The sequence below is a fragment of the Nicotiana tabacum genome, chromosome 21 (genome assembly GCF_000715075.1).
Source record: "Nicotiana tabacum cultivar K326 chromosome 21, ASM71507v2, whole genome shotgun sequence".
NCBI classification, from domain to species: Eukaryota; Viridiplantae; Streptophyta; class Magnoliopsida; order Solanales; family Solanaceae; genus Nicotiana; species Nicotiana tabacum.
The window spans coordinates 16,207,610-16,230,752 of record NC_134100.1 but is presented as its reverse complement, the minus strand read 5'-3'; positions in this window follow the sequence as shown (position 1 = coordinate 16,230,752).

The window sequence follows — 23,143 nt, the reverse complement described above, 5'->3', positions numbered from 1 at the left end:
ACTTAGTGCCCTTCCAGCTTAAAGTTCATCCCGTGCTCCATCAGTTTAAGGCTCTTCTATGTCGAGTGCATCTGCTAGTCACTCCGGTGTGAGGGGTTCCCTTCAGTCCCCTTCTCCAGCACCTGGGAGTTGTTATGAGTGTGGTGAGATGCGTCATATGTGGAGGTAGTTCCCTCGTCATCTTGCGAGTTCATCTCAGTAGAGGGGTTGTCATCGGCTTCAGCGCCAGTTACTTCACCACCACCTGCCCAGCTAGCTAGGGGTGTAGGTCAGTCAGCTAGGGGTCGCCCTAGAGGGGGAGGTCAATCAAGTGGTGGTCAGGCCAGTTTCTATGCACTTCCAGGCAGACCCGATGCTATTGCTTCAGATGTTGTTATTATAGGTATTGTTTCAGTCTGCCGCAGAGATGCCTCTATATTATTTGATCTCGGTTCCATCTTTTCTTATGTGTCATCATACTTTGCTCGTTATTTGGGTATGCCCCATGAGTTTCTTGCTTCACATGTTCATGTATCTCCCCGGTGGGCGATACTATTATTGTAGACCGTGTGTACCAGTCGTGTGTGGTGACGATTAGGGGTCTGGAGACCTGTGTGGATCTTTTATTATTCTGTATGATGGATTTTGATGTCATTTTGGGCATGGATTGGCTATCTATGTGTCGTGCTATTCTGGACTGTCATGCTGAGACAGTCACATTGGCTATACTGGGGGTGCCACGGATTGAGTGGTGAGGTGTGACCGATTATGTTCCCATTAGAGTGATCTCATTCTTGAAAGCACAGCATATGGCTGGGAAGGGTTGTCTTTCGTATCTAGCCTTTATAAGCGAGGTCAGTGTTGAGACTCCCAGTATTGATTCTGTTCTAATTGTGAGGGATTTTCCCGATGTGTTTCCTGCAGACCTGCCAGGCATGCCACCGGACAGGGATATTGATTTTGTTATTGACCTGGTGCCAGGCACTCAGCCCATTTCTATTTTGTCGTATCGTATGGCACTAGCGGAGTTGAAGGAATTAAAGGAGCAGCTTCAGGAACTCCTTGATAAGGGGTTCATTCGGCCTGGTGTGTGACCTTGGGGTGCACCGGTTCTATTTGTGAAAAGGAAGGATGGCACTATGAGGATGTGCATTAATTACAGGCAATTGAACAAGGTAACAATTAATAACAAGTATCATTTGCCTCGCATTGATGATTTATTCGACCAGCTTCAGGAAGCGAGAGTGTTCTCCAAGATTGATCTCTGTTCAGGTTATCACCAGTTGAAGATCAGGGACTCGGATATTCTTAAGAAAGCTTTTAGGACCCGATATGGTCATTATGAGTTCTTGGTGATGTCTTTTGGGATGACCAATGCCCCATCAGCATATATGCATTTGATGAACAACATGTTTTGGCCTTTTCTCGACTCGTTTGTCATAGTCTTCATTGATGATATTCTGGTATATTTGCATATTCAGGAGAATCACACGGAGCATTTGAGAGTTGTGTTACAGGGATTGAAGGAGGAGAAGCTTTATGAAAAATTCTCCAAGTGTGAGTTTCGGCTTTGTTCCGTGGATTTCTTGGGGCACGTGGTGTCCAGCGAGGGTATTTAGGTTGATCCGAAGAAGATAGAGGCAGTTCAGAGTTGGCCCAGACCGTCCTCAACCATAGAGATTCGCAGCTTTCTTGGTTTGGCAGGCTACTATTGCCGGTTTGTTCAGGGATTTTCATCTATCGCATCGCCCTTGACCAAGTTGATTCAGAAGGGCGCTTCATTTGTATGGTCAGACGAGTGTGGGGAGAGCTTTCAGAAGCTCAAGAGAGCTTTGACCATAGCACTAGTGTTAGTTTTGCCATCAGCTTCAGGTTCATATACCATGTATTGTGATGCTTCGAGGGTTGGTATTGGTTGTGTATTAATGCAGAAGGGTAGAGTTATTTCTTATGCTTCCCGTCAGTTAAAGCCCCATGAGAAGAACTACCCCATTCATGATTCGGAGTTGGCTGCCATAGTTCACGCACTGAAAATTTGGAGACATTACCTGTACGGTGTGTCTTGTGAGGTGTTCACTGATCATCATAGCCTCCAGCACTTGTTCAAGCAGAAGGATCTTAATTTGAGGCAGCGGAGATGGTTAGAGTTGATAAAGGATTATGATATCACTATATTTTACCATCTGGGAAAGGCCAATGTGGTGGTCGATGCCTTGAGCCGAAAGGTAGTGAGTATAGGGAGTTTGGTATATATTCCAGTTGGGGAGAGACCTTTTGCAGTTGATGTTCAGGCCTTGGCCAATCAGTTCGTGAGGCTAGACATCTCGGAGCCCAGTCGGGTATTGGCTTGTGTGGTTTCTCGGTCCTCTTTATATGATCGCATCAGAGAGCACCAGTATGATGATCTGTATTTGCTTGTCCTTAAGGACAGAGTTCATCATAATGATGCAAGAGATGTGACCATTGGTGATGATGGGGTGTTGAGGATGCAGGGCCGGATTTGTGTGCCCAATGTGGACGGGCTTCGGGAGTTGATTCTGGAGGAGGCACATAGCTCACGGTATTCCATTCATCCGGGTGCCGCGAAGATGTATCAGCATTTGAGGAAGCATTATTGGTGAAGAAGAATGAAGAAAGACATTGTAGGGTTTGTAGCTCAGGGTCTCAATTGCGAGCAGGTGAAATATAAACATCAGAGACCGGGTGGCTTGCTTCAGCGGATGGATATTCTAGAGTGAAAGTGAGAGAGGATCACTATGGACTTTGTAGTTGGACTTCCACGGACTTTGAAGAAGTTTGATGCTATTTGGGTAATTGTGGATCGGCTGACCAAGTCCGCGCACTTTATTCCTGTGTGTACTACCTATTCTTCAAAGCGGTTGGCAGAGATCTATATCCTGGAGATTGTTCGTTTGCATGGTGTCGCCGTTTCCATCATTTCAGATAGGGGCATTCAGTTTACATTGCAGTTTTAGAGTTCGGTACAGCGAGAGTTGGGTACTCAAGTAGAGTTGAGCACAGCTTTTTACACTCAGACAGACGGGCAATCCGAGCGCACTATTCAGATATTGGAGGACATGTGGCGTGCTTTTGCCATTAATTTCGGAGGTTCATGGGATCAGTTTCTACCGCTTGTAGAGTTTTCTTATAACAACAGCTACCAGTCGAGTATTCTAATGGCTCCATATGAGGCTTTGTATGGGAGGCGGTGTACATCTCCAGTTGGTTGGTTCGAGCATGGTGAGGCTAGGCTATTGGGGACAGACTTGGTGTATGATGCTTTGGAAAAGGTGAAGGTGATTCAGGAGAGGCTCCGTATAGAGCAGTCGATACAGAAGAGTTATGCTGATAGGAAGGTTCGAGATGTGTCCTACATGGTTGGTGAGAAAGTTCTATTGAAAATTTCGCCCATGAAGGGTGTTATGAGATTTGGGAAGAAAGGAAAATTGAGTCTGCGGTTCATTGGACCTTTTGAGTTGCGTCGGAGGATTGGGGGGGTGGCTTATGAGTTTGCTTTGCCACCCAGCTTGTCGAGTGTACATCCGGTATTTCATGTTTCTATGCTTCAGAAGTATATTGGGGATCTATCTCATGTTCTAGATTTCAGCACGGTTCAGTTGGATGATGATTTGACCTATGATGTGGAGCCAGTAGCTATTTGGGTTGTTAGGTTCGAAAGTTGAGGTTAAAGAATATAGCTTCAGTGAAAGTGCAGTGGAGAGGTCGGCCCGTTGTGATGACCCAAAAAGTCATCACTTGTGTTGCAAGTGCATTCAGTTTTTCGAGGCCTATAAACCTCCCTTTTACCGTACCTTGATTTACGTGCATGGTCTGGCCCTATATCCAGAAAACCTTCTATGTTAAAATATGAGAAATAGAAATTTTAGAGTTAAAAATTTGATTATGGTTGACTTTGTTCAACATTTTTAGCAAACGGACCCGGATCCGTCTTCCAACAATCCCGGGAGGTCCACAGTAAAATATGGGACTTGGGCGTATGCCCAGAAATGAATTTCGAGGTCCTAAGACTTAGAAATCAATTTTTGAAAGAAATTGTTTTATTGAAGAAATAAAGAAAAGAATTAATGTTTGAAACCATTGTTATCAGGCCCGTATTTTGGTTCCGGAGCCTGGTACAAACTTGTTATAGTATTTGAAAGATAACTGTGAAATTTGGAGAAAAATGGATTTTATTTGACGTGAGTTGGACTTCCGGTTGAAGAATTATGAACTTTGAGAGTTCTTTATGAAAATGTTGAGTTTTGAGGTTTAACTCATGATTTTTCATGTTATTTTGATGATGTGATCGCACGAGTAGGTCCGTGTGATGTTTTTGAGTTAGTATGCACGCTTGATTTGGAGTTCTGAGGGCTCGGGTGAGTTTCGGGTAGGTTCTGGGTTGTCTTAGGCTTAAAAACATAGGTGTTGCAGGAACAGAGAGGTGGAAGGCCTCTGAACCGCCTAGTGTGGTCCGCACAAAAAGGAATGTTGCCGCGGAGGGGCTTGTGCGGCTATAATGGATTTTGTGCGGACCGCGGTGAGGGCCTGTGCGGCCGCACTAGATTCTGTGCGGTCCGCGGTGAAGAATATTTCATTAGTCCGACTTTGAAAGTCTATAGCTTTTGATCTACAAGTAATTGTGAGATGATTCTAAAATGCAAATTGTATCCCTTCGTGTCTAGTTTCCAGGAAGGTAAAGAAATCACAATTTGGACATCGGTAGAGAAAGTTATGGCCAATAAACTAAAGCATGTCACTGTAGTCCACACGAAGGGCTGTGCGGCCGCAGTCGATTTTGTGCTGTCCGCACAGGGGGTCTGAGAGGGGTATATTTAGACGGGATTTTCAGTTATTTTTCATTTTTCAAAACCCCAAAAACATAAGAGGCAATTTTTCAAACAACCTTTCTTCTCCAAAATGTTGGTAAGTGATTTCTAACTCATTTTCTTCACTCCTTAACATCTTTTAACATGATTTCAACTAAAAATCAATGATTTTCATGGGGAAAATTGGGTATTTTTGGGAAGAACCTAGATTTTTCAAAATTGGGGATTTCGACCTCGATTTGAGGTCCGATTTCAAAATAAATTATATATTTGAGATCGTAGGGGAATGGGTAATCGGGTTTTGGTTCGAATCTCGGGTTTTGACCATGTGGACCTGGGGGCGATTTTTGACTTTTTGGGTAAAACATTAGAAAACTTATTTTCATGCATTCAAATTGATTCATTTAGCATTTATTGATGTAATTAAGTAACTTGTGACTAGATACGAGTGAATTGGTCGTGGAATCAAGGGGTAAAGCTATAATTGAATCGTGAATTGTGTTCGTGGCATCGAGGTAAGTGTTTGGTTTAACCTTAGCTTGAGGGATTAAGAGTTGAGTCTTATTTTCTATGTGGTAATTGTTGAGTACGACGTATAGGCATGGTGACGAGTATCTATACGTTGGTGTCTAGCATGACCGTGAGTCTTTAAATTGTGAATGTCTTGATTCCGTTGTATCTTTCATGCCTTGGTGATGATTTCTATTTGTTGTGAAAAGTTTGTGGAAGGAATCGTGACCTTTGAGCATCGAGGAGCATTGGCTCAACTAATATTAAAAATTGTAAAAGTATATGAGTTGATTGAGCCCTTTGAAGCATTGACTCAAGTGGTAAAGTGAGTTGTGAAGTAAAAGTGAATAAGAGAAAGAAGTCATTAAATTGTTCCCTTGTCGGGATATAGTTATTTACTTGGTTATCTCCCTTGCCGGGATGTTGAGATTATTGATGTTGCTCCCTCGCTGGGACTTATTTGTTAAATTGTTGTTCCCTTGCCGGGATTCCCATTATAATCTTGTTTATTCCCTTGCCCCCCATTGTTTGTGATTGTTGTTTGGGTGAGGAAGAGTGTTATAGCACGAAGGGTGATGTCGTGCATTGTTTGTTATTATGAGGAAAGAGTGTAAAGCATGACGGGTGATGTTATGCCGCATGATGTACCATTCCGTGTCGATTTTATTGATTACATGGTGATGAAAGAGAGCAAAAGCACGAAGGGTGATGTCGTGCACATTTTTATTATATAACTGCTTTGTTGAGGACGAGAGTAAAAGCACGAAGGGTGATGCCATGCACACTTTTATTATATAACTACTTTGATGAGGACGAGAGTAAAAGCACGAAGGGTGATGACGTGCATTTGTTAATTTCTGATTCTTTGTTGATATCCGAGTTATGTTGATTCTTTACTTACTTGATGCCTTTCTATTCAGAACTGTTATCTCCCCCACAACATGCTCCCCCTCCCATATTGACTGGTTATTTCTGGATTTCTTTTCCGTTGTATATATATATTTGAACTGCACAGGTTTATTTGGTAGTCTGGTCCTAGCCTCGTCACTACTTAGCCGAGGTTAGGCTAGACACTTACAAGCACATAGGGTTGGTTGTGCTGATACTATATTCTATACTGTGTGCAGATCCCGGAGCAGCTTTTGGACCGTAGTGTGGAGGCTACCTTTAATCCACGTGGAGATCCAAGGTAGACATGTAGGCGTCCGCAGGCCCTAGCGTCTCCCTCTATCCCTATTTCCTATTTTATTTTCCTTTTATTCAGAAACAATGTATTATTATTTCTTCAAACTTTGTATGTAGTAAATCTTAGACTGTTTGTGACACTGTAACACCAGGTTTTGGGTGGTTGAGACTTAAGTAATTGTAATAGACGTAGATTTTAGATATTTAATTGTTATCTTCCGCTTAATTATTTAAAGTTTCGTTGTTTTAATGTTATCGCCTTACATTTGTTAAAAAGGAGTAGTTGAATAACGAAGTAAGTAATTAAGGGTTTGGCTTGCCTACACATTAGTAGGCGCCATCACGACTTCCGAAGGTGGGAAATCTGGGTCGTGACAAGTTGATATCAGAGCTCTAGGTTACATAGGTCTCACAGTTCACAGACAAGCTTAGTAGAGTTTGAGGGATCGGTACGTAGACGTCTGTATTTATCCCCCAAAGGCTACAGAGCTAGGAAAACTTCACATTTATTCTTTCCTATCATCTGGTTTGGTTTCTCAATGCTAATTGAATTTATACTCTGTTCTTTCGCAAATGGCGAGAACACGCGCTTCCTCATCCACTGACCAGCAACTCGAGCCCCCAGCAGCAGCTCCCACGAGGGGCAGAGGGTGAGGCCAGAGCCGTTCTAGAGGTTGAGGTAGGGGCAAAGCTCAGCCCCGAGCAGCAGCACCAGTGGCGGAGCCTCAGGTTGACTTCGATGATGAGGTTTCGGGCCAAGCAATTTCGGTGGGCCCAGCTCAGTTCCCCGAGGGGTTCATTGCTACCGTAGTTCTTCAGGATGCTCTGGTCCGTCTAGTGGGCCTCATGGAGAGTGTCACCCGAGCAAGCTTGCTTCCTGTAGCACCAGCCGTCTCTCAGGATGGAGGAGGGGCCCAGACTCCTGCTACTCGCATTCCGAAGCAGGTAGCTCCCCAGTTCCAAACTCCAGCGGTTCAGCCAGTTGGAGTAGTTCAGTCGGGTGTGATAGTTCAAACTAGTGATGGAGCAGCTATGTCTGCCGATGCTTTGTGGAGGTTGGATAGGTTCACCAAGCTCTTCACTACTACTTTCAGCAGTGCATCTACTGAGGATCCCCAGGATTATCTAGACAACTGTCACGAGGTTCTTAGGAACATGGGGATATTTGAGACCAATGGGGTCGATTTTGCTAATTTTTGCTTATCTGAATCCGCCAAGACTTGGTGGAGAGATATTGCTTAGATAGACCAGCCAGATCGCCGTCATTGACTTGGGAGTAGTTAATTCAGCTATTTCTAGAGAAGTTTCTCCCCATCACTTAGAGAGAGGCCTATCGGAGGCAATTTGAGCGCCTCCAGCAGGACTCTATGACTGTTACCCAGTATCTTGACTCGTCATGCTCTTAGCATACTTCCCACCGAGAGAGAGAGAGGGTGAGGAGGTTCATTGATGGACTTATTCAACCGATTCGTCTTCAGATGGCTAGGGAGGCTGGGAGTGAGATATCTTTCCAGGAGGCGGCCAATGTGTCCTGGAAAGTTGATATGGTTCTATCGCAGGAAGGTGGTCATGGGTCGGATAAGAGGCCCCATCATTTAGCACTTCAGGTTTCTCACAGTGCTTCAGGTAGTTGTGGTCTTCAGATGTAGTATTCTGATCAGCAGTCCTATAGTGCACCACCAGCTCTTATCAGTGCACCACCACTTTAGAGTTTTCGGGGTGGTCATTCAGGTCGTTAGGGCCAGCAGTCTCAGCAGTTGAGGGCTTGCTACATTTGTGGTGATATGGGTCACATTGCTACGTTTTGCCCTCGAGCACCGAGTGGCTCTCAACATCAGGGTTCTCGTACCATGGTATAGGCACCAGGTGTTCCACAGCCTGTCCAGCCAATTAGAGGTGGGGGTAGAGGTGCTAGACGTGGAGGTAGAGGTACTAGAGGTGGAGCTCAGGCCGCTAGAGGTGGAGGCCAGCCAGCAGCAGACCATCCCAGAGATGTAGTTCTGGGTGGTAGGGCTCATCCCCGATGTTATGCTTTTTGAGCCAGGCCCGAGGTTAAGGCTTCAGATGCAGTTATTACAGGTACGATTCTGGTTTGTGATAGAGATGCTTCAGTGTTATTACAGGCTCGTATGTGTCATCTTATTTTGCACCATATCTAGTCATGCTTAGTGATTCTTTGAGCGCTCCTGTCTATGTGTCCACACCGGTGAGTGATTCTATTATGGTAGATCGAGTCCATCGTGCATGTATATTTGTGATTGGGGGTCTCGAGACTCGTGTAGATTTGCTCATTCTAGCCATGGTTGATTTTGATGTTATATTGGGGATGGACTGGTTATCACCTTACCACGCTATCTTGGACTGTCATGCCAAGACTGACCTTAACCTTGCTGGGATTACCTCATTTAGAGTGGAGATGGACTCCTGGTCATTCCACCCACAGTGTTATCTCGTATGTGAAGGCTCGGCGTATGGTCGAGAAGGGGTGTTTGGCCTATTTGGCTTATGTTCATGATTCTAGTGTTGAGGTACCTTCTATTGATTCTGTGCCCGTTGTTCGTGAGTTTCCTGAGGTTTTCCCTTCAGACCTTCCGGTTATGCCACCTGACAGGGACATTGACTTTTGCATTTATTTGGCTTTGGGCACTCAGCCCATTTCTATCCCGCCGTATCGTATGGCCCCGCCGAAGTTGAAAGAGTTGAAGGAATAGTTGCAATACTTGCTTGAGAAGGCTTTCATTAGACCCAGTGTTTCGCCTTAGGGTGTGCCGGTGTTGTTTGTTAAGAAGAAGGCCGGATCGATGAGAATGTGTATTGATTATTGGCAGTTGAACAAGGTTACAATCAAGAATAAGTATCCAGTGCCGAGGATTGATGATTTGTTTGATCAACTTCAGGGTGCCAAGGTATTTTCAAAGATTGATTTGAGATCTGGCTACCATCAGTTAAGGATTAGGGCATCCGATGTCCCTAAGATAGCTTTTCGCACTCCGTACGGGCATTATGAGTTCTTGGTTATGTCATTCGGGTTGACAAATACCCCAGTAGCTTTTATAGATTTAATGAACCGAGTGTTCAGCCCTTATTTGGATTCATTCGTGATAGTCTTCATTGATGATATTTTGATATATTCCCACAGCCAGGAGGAGCACGAGCAACATCTTAGAGTGGTTCTTCAAACCTTGAGGGATAGTCAATTATATGCTAAGATCTCGAAGAGTGAGTTCTGGTTGAGTTCAATTGCATTCCTAGGTCTTGTTGTATCAGCGAAGGGTGTTCAGGTTGATCCGAAGAAGATTGAGGCAGTCAAGAACTGGCCTAGACTAGCATCAGCTATAGAGATTCAGAGTTTCTTAGGATTGGCAGGCTACTATCGTCAGTTTGTGGAGGGGTTCTCATCTATCGTAGCCCCGATGACCAGGTTAACCTAGAAGGGTGCTAGTTTAGATGGTCGGACGAGTGTGTGGCAATCTTTCAGAAGCTCAAGACAGCTCTGACTACGGCACCGGTGCTAGTTTTACCCACAGGTTCAGGGCCTTATACAGTTTATTGTGATGCATCTCATATTGGGCTTAGTGCAGTGTTGATGCAGGGTGGCAAGGTCATTGCCTATGCTTCGCGGCAGTTGAATATTCATGAGAAGAACTATCCGGTTCATGATTTGGAGTTGGCAGCCATTGTTCACGCATTGAAGATTTGGCGGCATTATCTATATGGCGTGACATGTGAGGTGTTCACGGATCACAAAAGTCTTCAGTATTTGTTCAAGCAAAAGGAGTTGAACTTGAGGTAGAGGAGGTGGTTGGAGTTGTTGAAAGATTATGATATCACCATCTTATATCATACGGGAAATGCCAATGTGGTGACCGATGCTTTGAGTAGGAAGTCAGCCAGTATGGGCAGTCTTGCGTATATTCTGGTTGGTGAGAGACTGCTTGCTTTGGATGTTCAGGCTTTGACCAATCAGTTCATGAGGTTGGATGTTTCTGAGCCCAGTAGTATGTTAGCTTGCACAGTCGCTCGTTCTTCATTATTGGAGCGTATCCGAGATCGGCAGTATGATGATCCCCATTTGTGTGTCCTTAGAGACACGGTGCAGCGCGGAGCTGCCAAGCCGGTTATCTTAGATAATGATGGAGTTTTGAGATTGTAGGGTCGAGTTTGTATGCCTAATGTGGATGGCCTTTAGGAGTTGATTTTGGAGGAGGCCCATAGCTCCTGGTATTCTATTCATCCGGGCGCCGCGAAGATGCATCAGGATTTGTGGCAACATTATTGGTAGCGGAGAATGAAGAAGGATATAGTTGCATATGTGGCTTGGTGTTTGAATTGTCATTAGGTTAAGTATGAGCATTAGAGGCATGGTGGCTTGTTTTAGAGGATTGAGCATCCCGAGTGGAAGTGGGAGTGGATCACTATGGATTTTGTTGTTGGACTCCAGCAGACTCGGAGGAAGTTCGACGCAGTATGGGTCATTGTCGATAGGCTGACCAAGTCAGCGCATTTCATTCCTGTGGCAGTCTCCTATTTTTCCGAGAAGTTAGCTGAGATCTATATCCGGGAGATTGTTCGTCTTCATGGTGTGCTCGTGTCTATCATTTCGGACCGACGTACGCAGTTTACCTCGCGCTTCTGGAAAGCAGTTCAGTGAGAGTTGGGCACGTGGATTGAGTTGAGCACAGCGTTTCACCCCCAGACAGACGGGCAGTCCGAGTGGACCATTCAGATTTTGGAGGATATGCTCCGAGCTTGTGTCATTGCCTTTGGAGGCTCGTGGGATCAGTTTTTGCCCTTAGCATAGTTTGCCTACAACAACAGCTATCAGTCGAGTATCCAGATAGCTCCTTATGAAGCTTTATATGGTAGACAGTGTCGGTCTCTGGTTGGATGATTTGAGCTGGGAGAGGCTAGGTTGTTGGGTACGGATCTGGTTCAGGAGGCTTTGGACAAGGTTAGGATTATTCAGGATAGGCTTTGTACAGCTCAGTTTAGGGAAAAGCATTATGCCGACCGCAATGTTCGTGATTTGGCATTCATGGTCGGTGAGCGAGTATTGCTTCGAGTGTCACCTATGAAGGGCGTGATGCAATTCGGGAAGAAGGGAAAGATTAGCCCTAGGTTCATTGGCCCGTTTGAGATTGTTGATCGAGTGGGAGAGGTGGCTTATAGACTTTCATTTCCGCCGAGCTTATCAGCCGTGCATCCAGTGTTTCATGTGTCCATGCTTTGGAAATATCATGGCGATCCATCCCACGTGTTAGATTTCAGTATTGTCCAATTGGGCAAGGACTTGTCTTATGAGGAAGAGCCAGTAGCTATTCTAGACCGGCAGGTTCGTCAATTGAGATCGAAGAGTTTTCCTTCTCTTCTTGTTTAGTGGAGAGGTCAGCCCGCTGAGGCATCGACCTGGGAGTCCGAGTCCGATATGCGGAGCCGTTATCCCTATCTTTTTCCCAACTCAGGTACTTCCTTCTTATGTCCGTTCGAGGATGAACGGTTGTTTTAGAGGTGGAGAATGTGATTACCCAAAAGGTTATCACTTGTGTTGCAAGTGCATTCAATATTCCAAGGCCTAAAAACCTCCCTTTCCCCCCACCTTGATTTACGTGCGTGGTCCGGACCTATATCCGGAAAACCTACTATGTGAAAATATGAGAAATAGAAATTTTAGAGTTAAAAATTTGATTATGGTTGACATTGGTCAACATTTTTAGCAAACGGACCTAGATCCGTGTTCTGACGATCCCGGAAGATCCACAGTAAAATATGAGACTTGGGCATATGCTCGGAAATGAATTCCGAGGTCCCAAGACTTAGAAATCAATTTTTGAAATAAATTGTTTTACTGAAGAAATAAAGAAAAGAATTAATATTTAAAACCATTGTTATCGGGTCGGTATTTTGGTTCCGGAGCCTGGTACAAACTTGTTATAGCATTTGATAGATAACTGTGAAATTTGGTGAAAAACAAAGTTTATTTGACGTGAGTTGGACTTCCGGTTGAAGAGTTATGAACTTTGAGAGTTCTTGATGAAAATGTTGAGTTTTGAGGTTTAATTCTTGATTTTCATGTTATTTTGATGATGTGATCGCACGAGTAGGTCCGTGTGATGTTTTTGAGTTAGTATGCACACTTGATTTGGGGTTCCGAGGGCTCGGGTGAGTTTCGAGTAGGTTCAGGGATGTCTTAGGCTTAAAAACATAGGTGTTGAAGGTTCAAAGAGGTGGAAGGACTCTGAACCGACCAGTGCGTTCTGCACAAAAAGGAATGCTGCCGCAGAGGGGCTTGTGCATCCGTACTAGATTTTGTGCGGATCGCGGTGAGGGCATGTGCGGCCGCACTAGATTTTGTGCAGTCCGCGGTGAAGAACATTTCACAAGTCCTAATTTAGAAGCCTATAGCTTTTGATATTCAAGGAATTTTGAGATGCTTGAAGAAAGTAAATTGTATCCCTTCGTGTCTAGTTTCCAGAAAGGTAAAGAAATCACAATTTGGACATTTGTAGAGAAAGTTATGGCCAAAATACTAAAGCATGTCAGTGCAGTCCACAGGAAAGGCTGTGCGGCCGCAGTCGATTTTGTGCGTTCCGCACAGGCGGTCTGAGAGGGGTATATTTAGATGGTATTTTCATTTATTTTTCATTTTTCAAAATCCCAAAAACATAAGAGGCGATTTTTCAAACAACATTTCTTCTCCAAAACATTGGTAAGTGATTTCTAACTCATTTTCTTCACTCCTTAACATCTTTTAACATGATTTCAACTCAAAATCATGATTTTCATGGGGGAATTGGGTTTTTTGGGTAGAACCTAGGTTTTTCAAAATTGGGGATTTGGACCTCGATTTGAGGTCTGATTTCAAAATAAATTATATATTTGAGTTCGTGAGGGAATGGTTAATCGGGTTTTGGTTCGAACCTAGGGTTTTGACCATGTGGGCCCGGGGACGAGTTTTGACTTTTTGGGTAAAACTTTAGAAAACTTATTTTCATGCATTCAAATTGATTCATTTAGTGTTTATTGATGTAATTAGGTAACTTGACTAGATACGAGCGAATTGGTGGTGGAATCAAGGGGTAAAGCTATAATTGAATCATGAATTGTGTTTGTGGCATCAAGGTAAGTGTTTGGTCTAACCTTAGCTTGAGGGATTAAGAGTTGAGTCTTATTTGCTATGTGGTAATTGTTGAGTACGACGTATAGGCATGGTGACGAGTATCTATACGTTGGTGTCTAACATGAGCGTGAGTCTTTAAATTGTGAATGTCTTGATTTCATTGTATCTTTCATGCCTTGGTGATGATTTCTATTTGTTGTGAAAAGTTTGTGGAAGGAATCGTGACATTTTAGCATCGAGGAGCATTGGCTCAAGTGATATTACAAATTGTGAAAGTATATGAGTTTATTGAACCCTTTGGAGCATTGGCTCAAGTGGTAAAGTGAGTTGTGAAGTAAAAGTGAATAAGATAAAGAAGTCATTAAATTCTTAGTTATCTCCCTTGCCGGGATGTTGAGATTATTGATGTTTCTCCCTCACCGGGACTTATTTGTTAAATTGTTGTTTCCTTGCCGGGATTCCCATTATAATCTTGTTTATTCCCTTGCCCCCATTGTTTGTGATTGTTGTTTAGGTGAGGAACAGTGTTAAAGCACGAAGGGTGATGCCGTGCATTATTTGTTATTGTGAGGAAAGAGTGTAAAGCATGAAGGGTGATGTTGTGCCACACGTTGTACCATTCCGTGCTGATTTTATTGATTACATGGTGAGGAAAGAGAGTAAAAGCACGAAGGGTGATGCCGTGCATATTTTTATTATATAACTGCTTTGGTGAGGACGAGAGTAAAAGTACGAAGAGTGATGCCATGCACACTTTTATTATATAACTGCTTTGGTGAGGACGAGAGTAAAAGCACGAAGGGTGATGCCGTTCATTTGTTGATTTCTGAATCTTTGTTGATATACGAGTTATGTTGATTCTTTCCTTACTTGATGCCTTTCTATTCGAAACTATTATCTCCCCTACAGCATGCTCCCCCTCCCATATTGACTGGTTATTTCTGTATTTCTTTTCCGCTGTATATATATATATGAACTGAACTGCACAGGTTTATTTGGTATTCTAGTCCTCTCCTCGTCACTACTTCACCGAGGTTAGGCTAGACACTTACTAGCACATGGGGTCAGTTGTGCTGATACTATACTCTACACTGTGTGCAAATCCCGGAACAGCTTTCAGACTGTATTGTGGAGGCTACCTTCAATCCACATGGAGATCCAAGGTAGACTTGTAGGTGTCCGCAGGCCCTGGCGTCTCCCTTTATCCCTATTTCCTGTTTCATTTTCCTTTTATTTAGAAACAGTGTATTATTATTTCTTTAGACTTTGTATGTAGTAAATCTTAGACCGTTTTTGACACTATGACACCGTGTTTTGGGTGGTTGAAACTTATGTAATTATAATAGACGTAAATTTTAGATATTTAATTTTTATCTTCAACTTAATTATTTTAGGTTCCGCTGTTTTCCTGTTATTGCCTTACATTTGTTAAAAAGGAGTAGTTGAATAATGAAGTAAGTAGTTAAGGGTTTGGCTTGCCTAGCTCACATTAGTAGGCGCCATCACGACTCCCGAGGGTGGGAAATCCGGGTTGTGACACACGTGGAGGAGGCTACCTAGGAGACCGAGTGGGAGATGCAGAGAAGATATCCTCACTTGTTTGAGGCTTCATGTATGTTTCTTGACTCGTTCGAGGATAAACGTTTGTTTAAGTTAGGAGGATGTGACGACCCGGCCAGTCGTCTGATGAGTTATCGCTCCGTTTCCCCCATTTCTACTTCTTTATGATTTTTTTATCCGTGTTATGTGGTATCAGATTGGTCGGATTGAATCCAGAATGATTTTGATAAGGTTAGAGACACTTAGTCTCTTTTGAGGAAGCTTGAGTTGGAAAAGTCAACCAGATGTTGACTTATGTGCTAGAGGGCTCGGATGTGAGTTCTGATGGTTTGTATAGCTTCAGGGGGGTGATTTGGGACTTTGGAGCGTGATTCAAATGAGTTTTGGAGGTTTGGAGTAAAGGTAGGCTTGAATTGGAGAAGTTGATATTTTGGCGATTTCCGGTAGGTAGGTGAGATTTTGATATAGTCGTCGCAATGGAATTCCGAGAGTTGTAGTAGTTCCGTTGTGTCATTTGGGATACGTGTGCAAAATTTCAGGTTATTCGGACGTGGATTGGTTGGGTTTTTTTTCAAAAGCGGAATTCGGAAGATTTTTTGGAACTTAGGCTTGAATCCAATGTGTTTTGGGTGATTTGATATTGTCTGAGGTGTTTTAAAGATTGGAATAAGTTCAAATAAGGTTTTAGGATATGTTGGTGCTTTTGGTTGTGGTCCCGGGAGCCTCGAGGTGATTTTGGATGGTTGACGGGGAGTTTTGATTTTGAAAGATGCTGCAGATTTGCTGCTTCTGGTATTTCCGCACCTGCGACTTGGGGACCGCAGGTACGACCCCCCATATGCGGAGGAGTGGTGGCAGAAGCGAAAACGGGTGATGTTGGCAGGAATCGCAGATGCGGTTGTGGGACCGCACCTGCGAAGGCGCAGGTGCGCAATGCGAAAATGTCTGGGCAGAAGGTATAACTTGTGTCCTTCGAGATTTTGAGCTATTTTCACCATTTCTAATTCGGCTTGGGAGTTTTTGGGACGACTTTGAAGAGGAATTTAAAGGGAACATCATTGAGGTAAGGAATTTGGACCTAAAACTCGTTCCTATGCTATTATTTCACGGATTAGAGCTAGAAATTATGAAAAATTAAGGGTTAAAATTGGGGAAACTAGGGCTTGGAAACATAGACCTTTCCTTGAGGATTTGAAGGACCATTTGAGGTCGGATTTCAGAACTTTTGATATGTATAAATTCACGCGGTGATAAGGAATCTATTAATGTAAAAATTATCGAATTCCGAGATGTGGGCCCGGGGGTCGGGTTTTGGTAATTTCGGGATTTGTGTTGTATACTGATTGTTTTCGTTTGGGCTTCATTCCTTAGCCTATTTTGACATCCTCGTTCTGATTTTGGATAGATTCGACGCGAGTGAAGGCCGATTCGAGGTGCAAAGGCGTCGCGAGCTAGAGATTTAACTGGTTCGAGGTGAGTAATGATTGTAAATGATGTTCTGAGGGTATGAAACCCCGGACTTGTACATTGTTGTGCTACATTGAGGTGACGCACACACTTGACGACGAGAGTGGGGTCGTGCACTGTTGGGGATTGTGACTTAGTCCGTCCCGAATGACTATTTTACCGCGTATTTGGCTGAAATCTATTTGCTATCATCATGATTTGGGCCGAATGCCATATTTGGGTCTTGTGCCAACTATTTCAACCCTTCGGGGATTTTTATTGATATGTTCTCACTATTTTGACTTTATACTTGAACTCAGTCATGATATATTTCATTATTTTCGTACTCGGCCATGTTTACTATGTTTTAAATACTTAAATGATCTTTTAAATGATAATTGGGCTGAGAATCACTGTTTTACTATTGCCCGAGGGGATTGCGAGGATTTTGACTGAGTAAGGTCGAAGGCCTATATTGTGAGGAAATATTTGATACTGATTATAAGGCCGAGGGACTGAGATATGTACGCCACGAGGTGGCTTGATTGATATGAGGTCGAGGGCCTAGTGATGATGCCACGAGATGGCTTGATATTGCGCTTGGGCCGTAAGGGGCCCTCCAGGAGTCTGCACACCTCCAATGAGCGCGGGTACTCATTGTGATGTGAGCTTGAGCCCGAGGGGCTGGTATTGTTCTGAGATGTTGCCCGAGGGGCGGATTTGTTGATACGGTGCCTGAGGGGCGAACCTTTATGTGTTTATCTTTCTTAAGTGTCTGTCAATTACCATGCTTAATTGTTGAAAAAAAAGGCTTTTCATGAAGTTAAATTTGAGTTAAAGTTTTTTTACCTATCTTTCACTGGTTTACTGTTTTAATGGTTTTACTGCTTCATTATAGCATGCTTTTGTGCCTTACGTGATTTTCTGCTTTCAGTCTTTATTTATGATTATTACTCATTGAGTTGGAGTACTCACTTTACTCCATGTAACCTGTGTGCAGATTCAGGCGTATCTGGTCCCGCTCCCGAGTGCTGATCATTACTGGCTTAGGTGGATCCGAGGAGTCTCTAGGTAGTTGTTGGCGTTCGCAGCCCGGAGCTCTTCCCTATCTTATTTCTTCATGCTCTTGGTTTTCTGTATTAAACACTGTAGTTTGATTTGGAGTATTCCGTTTTGTTAGATGCTCATGACTAGTGACACCCTGGTATCGGGCTGTGTTGGGTTATTTTCCGCGAATTATGCTATCATCTGTTTAAACTATTGGTTTATTTACTCATGCTTTAGACTGTTTCTTATCGTTTAACTGTTAAATAATGGAATGGGAAGTATCGGTTGGCCTTGTCTTTATGAGAGGTGTCATCACGGCTGGGTCCGGGTTTAGGGTCGTGACAGTTATGCTGCCTACATCACATTCATTGGGGTGCGACCCTTTTCCGGAAGCTTGTGCGTCGGGCTACCCCTTTTTAGGACCGGAAAATAATTGTAGTAAACTGAAGTTGTCTATATCGTCACCCGTGTGTTTGAGATCTTTATATTAGTGTTGTTAAGGACCAATGGGTGCTAAATCTCATGGCTAAAATTCTTTGATACGAGGAGTGATTTGCTATTTTCAACCGGAGCATTCTGAACTACACCTTGTTTACTGGTAAAATGAGAAAAATACATGATTTGGACATATTTGACTAAAGCAAAGGGTTTATCCATTTGTAAGGGGGAAAATGCGAAGAAAAAAAAGACCAAAAAAAAAAAAACATTTACTTTGACAAGTAAAATCGCAAGGCAACTAAAATAAGGGGCAAGTGCACATATAGTCCTTCTCAAGGATTAACCATTACTTATTTTGTCTTGAAATTTTAAACTGAAAATTTTAACTACAAAATAGTTTAGAATATTTTTGTCAGAAAAAAATAAAATTTAGGATACACTGGCTAATTCCTAAATAGCAGCACTTTAGAATGACTACTTGGTTTGATTTCTACCTAAAATAACCTGGACCAAAAGTTGCAATTGACTTGATGAAGTTTATTTGGAGAAAATCAAGCCCAAGTTACATCTCCTTGTTATCTAAGTCTCTTGTGGGACTGTAGCATTAGTGTGAAATGTCCATTTGCTCTGAAACCTTTCTAAATTGTCGAGCTGCTAATGTGACATGATGCTGCAAGTTCTCTGTTTGGTGGCCTTAAGACATGTATGCTGCTTGTTAGAGTTGGAAGGGGAATCTGAGTACGCTGAAATTCTGAATGTTGTTTATCTGTTGATATTGCTTGAAATTTCGTAAGTTGTGGAGACTTGTGTGCTTTTATAGTTTTTAATTTGGTGCTATGTGTTTTTCTCTATATTGATCAGACAATTTCTTTGTCTCGTGAGAGTTGTGTTAAATGCTTAACTTGGTGCCTTAATTATGGGATATTTGGAAGTGTTTCCAGGTTGTTTAGTTCCCTGTTCGTTGTTCTCTGTCAAGTTGTCTGATAATTGCTAAATAGAGTTTTATGGTTTTGCTTAATGAAATGAGACCCGTTGTCCAATATTATTGTTGACTGAATGCTTTGGCTGCTTCATCCTATCAGTTCACATGCTAACTATTATCTTTCTGCAGGCAAACATTATGGCTCGATCATCTAATGCACCCAAGCAAAGATGAGCGGTCAAGGTTAAAACTAATTAAATTGACTCCAGAATAAAAGGCTGAAACGGAACAACCCGAAGTCATCCACGCAGATGTTCATTGAAGGGGTCAAGTAATTTTATGAGACACTGCTGAAAATGAAACATTTCCTCAAACCTCTCATTGACAAAGATGCATGCAACAGGAAATACCCTAAAATATTGGCATAATTAAAAAGAAGGGGATTTGATGTTCCGCTGGAAAGTATGGGCAGAGCCAATTTGACTTTGGTCCATGAACTATATGCTAATTGAAAATTAACAGAGGGCGACATAGTGATGGTTTGTGGGGTTAAGGTTGACGTTAGCCCCTAGGGTTTGAATAGGTTTCTAGAATTGGAGCAAACAAATGTTACACTATTGCAGAAGTTGGCAGTCACACATGATTATGCTGCTATCCAAAAGGTGCTTTGTGATGACAACCAGGGACAAAATAGATAAAGAGCAAATGTAATGCCTATAATCATCTAGTCTACAAATGCATAATAAGAAAAGCTCGTGCATATCTCCCATTTGTGTGCTATAGGTTTATTTCCTTCGAGGGAAACACTGTTTGAAAGAGTTATCGCTACATATGCATTGAGCACCAAAACGGATGTGAGTGTAGGGGCGTTGATGTATAGAGAGATAGAGCAGAAAACAGAAAACCATCAACTATGGTTGTTCTTTGCTAATACATTGACCAAGTATATGACAGAGTTTGAAGATTTTGAAGGAACCTGGTGATGACATGAAACTTTTTATTTCAAATAAGATAGACATTAGTGTTGTAAAGAGCCCTAATAAAGAGAAGTTGAAGGCGTTCACATCTAAGCAGCAACTAGCATGCATGAGAAGTATGCTGACGCATATATGGTTGGTGACTGGGAGAGGATAATCGTCACTTGTTCGGCTTGCCTTCTATTACTGGAATTGAGATTGAAAGGGAGACCGGTGCTAATTTGATAGAAACTGGGAATATTACCCAGGATGCTATCACTGCTAATAGTCCCCGTCTCTATCAAATTTGCATCAATATTACTTTTAATCTCAACTCCTCTGGCAGAAGGTAGTCCAAATAAGTGAGGCTCATCGTTGTCCAAGAACAACAATGTCATAATATCACCAATATCGATGTGGCGAGTAACCATGTCTCTCTCAGTCACCAACCATATATGCATCAGCATGTCTCATGCATGCTAGTTGTTGCTCCGGCGTGAAAGACTTCAACTTCTCTTTATCAAGGGTCTTTACAACAGTAATTTCTATCTTATTTGGAACAAAGAGTTCCATTTCATCACCAGGCTCCTTCAAACTCGTCATATATTTGGTCAATGTATTAGTAAAGGACAACTACGATTGATGGTTATCTATTGTTCACTCCATCTCAGATACATCAGGGTTCCCACATTTACAGCCGTTTTGGTCATCAATACATATGTAGCAATTAACCTTTCAAACATCCTACGAGTGTTTCCCTTACAGGGAACGAGCCTATAACACACAAAGGAAAGATATACCTGAGTTTTTCTTATTATGCATTTGTAGACTATAGGCATTGCATTTGCTCTTTATCTATTATGTGTCCCGGTTGTCATCACAAAGTACCTTTTGGATAGCAGCATAACCATGTGCGGATGTCAACTCCTGCAATGATGTAACATATGCTTGCTCCAATTTCATAAACCTATTTAAACCCTCGGGGCTAATGTCAACCCCACAACATCACTATGTCAGTCTCTATGAATTTCCAATTACCATATATTTCGCGAACCAAAGTCGAATTGACCATCGCCATACTCTCCAGCAGAACATCCCATCCCCTTTTTAGCTCTATTAATATTTCAGGATATTTTCTATCGCATGTATCTTTTTAATGGGAGGTTAAGGGAAATGTTTCATTGTTGGCAGTGACTCATAAAATTCCTTGATTTGCAGCCTTTTCTGATTGTCACCAAGTTCTGCTTGAATTTTCTTTTTGAGCTTATGTGTTTATATTGAGGATTGAAATTGAGTGAGCTATATATTCAATGTACGTTGAGCAGCAAGTTCTAATTGTGCATTTACATGCCAGTCTAGAACTTGCCGTCTTGTTGTTTGAGGTGAAATCCTAGGATGTTCTCAAGTTAGGAAATGATTATATGCCATCTTTTTCTAGCCACAGGAGCCTAAATTGACCTATCTGCAATTGTAAGTTATCCCTAAATAGCCCCTTTTGAGCCTGATGAAATATTCCCCCTTCTTTTTGATAGCCTAATGATATCCCTTAGCCTGTGAAGTTAATTGTATAAATTTTACCTATTCCTTGATGGCACACCTCACTTGAATATTGTTAAAGTGTTTAGTGCGTGAAGAGAGTTATGTGAGAAACAAAAGAAAGTAGATGTCTATTGTGCTTGTTCGTGCAAAATGGAAGCACTATTTAATGACGTGCCTTGACTAAATAAACAGTAGAGAAAAACAAGTGCTTTGAATTGTTGATGTGTAGCTAAAAAAGGAGAATTTTGTAACAATAGGGGCAGGGTTGGAGAATGACTTGAGCATTGATGTGCAACTAAGAAGAAAAATGTGCTTAAATATAATATGAAGACAGTGCCATAAGGGGGTTGAGTCATTGTTATCCATACTATCTTACATATCCTTACTGAATTACAATTGTAGAAATGTCTTACTTGCTTTTTGCTTGAGATGCATTCATTAGTGGATAATGAAAAAATAGGCAAGCTTATGGTATTGTTTCATGTGCATGTGAAATTAGTTGCTGAGTATGAGAGTTTTTCATTTCTATATACCATATTATTTTGTAATTAATTATGTGATGTATAATATTTGGGGCATTTCTTGAGTGTGACTGTGTGAGGTACAATGGATTGTGTGGTCATGGGGTTTTGATTTTCAGTGTGTGAATATGAGCAAAGGAAAAGATGTCCGAATTTCATGGTTGATCTCAATTAAGTTTGGCCGATGAGAGTCTCTCAACTAGTTTTAAATGTTTATGGGGAAAATACATAAGTACCCTACGGACTTATAGCTGGATTCCCAACTACACTATCTATATTTGCGGCGATTTTATTACCTCTAAATTATTTTAAAGTAGAACTAATTTTCGAACACATGCCAATCTCGTGTGTAAAAACTTTTTAAAACGACATATGATGAATTCTGGAAGCGATATGACATTGAACTTAATGGTTGAATACATGTATATGTTTAATGATTAAGTTATTTTGATGTTATTATAAGGTACAAATATGTGTACCTTAATCTTTCTATATGAATGATGTTTTTAGAGAATTTGTCTACATCAATCCAAAATAAATTTTGGAGACAGAAGATTTACTGTCGACAAGTATGTCTTTCAAAGAAATTGAATGACTAATGCACATATATGCTAAGTCTTTATTAAAAAGTAAATATTATTACCTGAAAGACCCACATGATAATAATTTTGGTTAAAAAAAGTTAATTAATAAACTTCAAGGAAACATGAAAATAAAAGCCAAAAGTTAAATATGCAATCTATATTTCCCTCATCATCCCTACTTTTCCTCTTCAATTAATTTTTAACATGAAAAATTGTATCACTTATATAGTTTAAGTTGAAAGAAGTATATACTGATTAATCTTTTTAAGTTTGTAATTTCTTGAAATATTGGTATTTCTTTCATTAAAATTTTAGAACGGATGAAAAGAAAGACGATAGAGGTGACTCAAATGTGACAACAATATCTATGCAAAATCCCTAAATTTATGTCTTTTTTAAGAGTTAGATATCATATAACTAACATGAAAATAAAGTTTAATAAATCATGAATATATTTTAAATGACACCTTGGATGAAAAACAAAAATACAAGAGATAACGCTTACAGAATAAG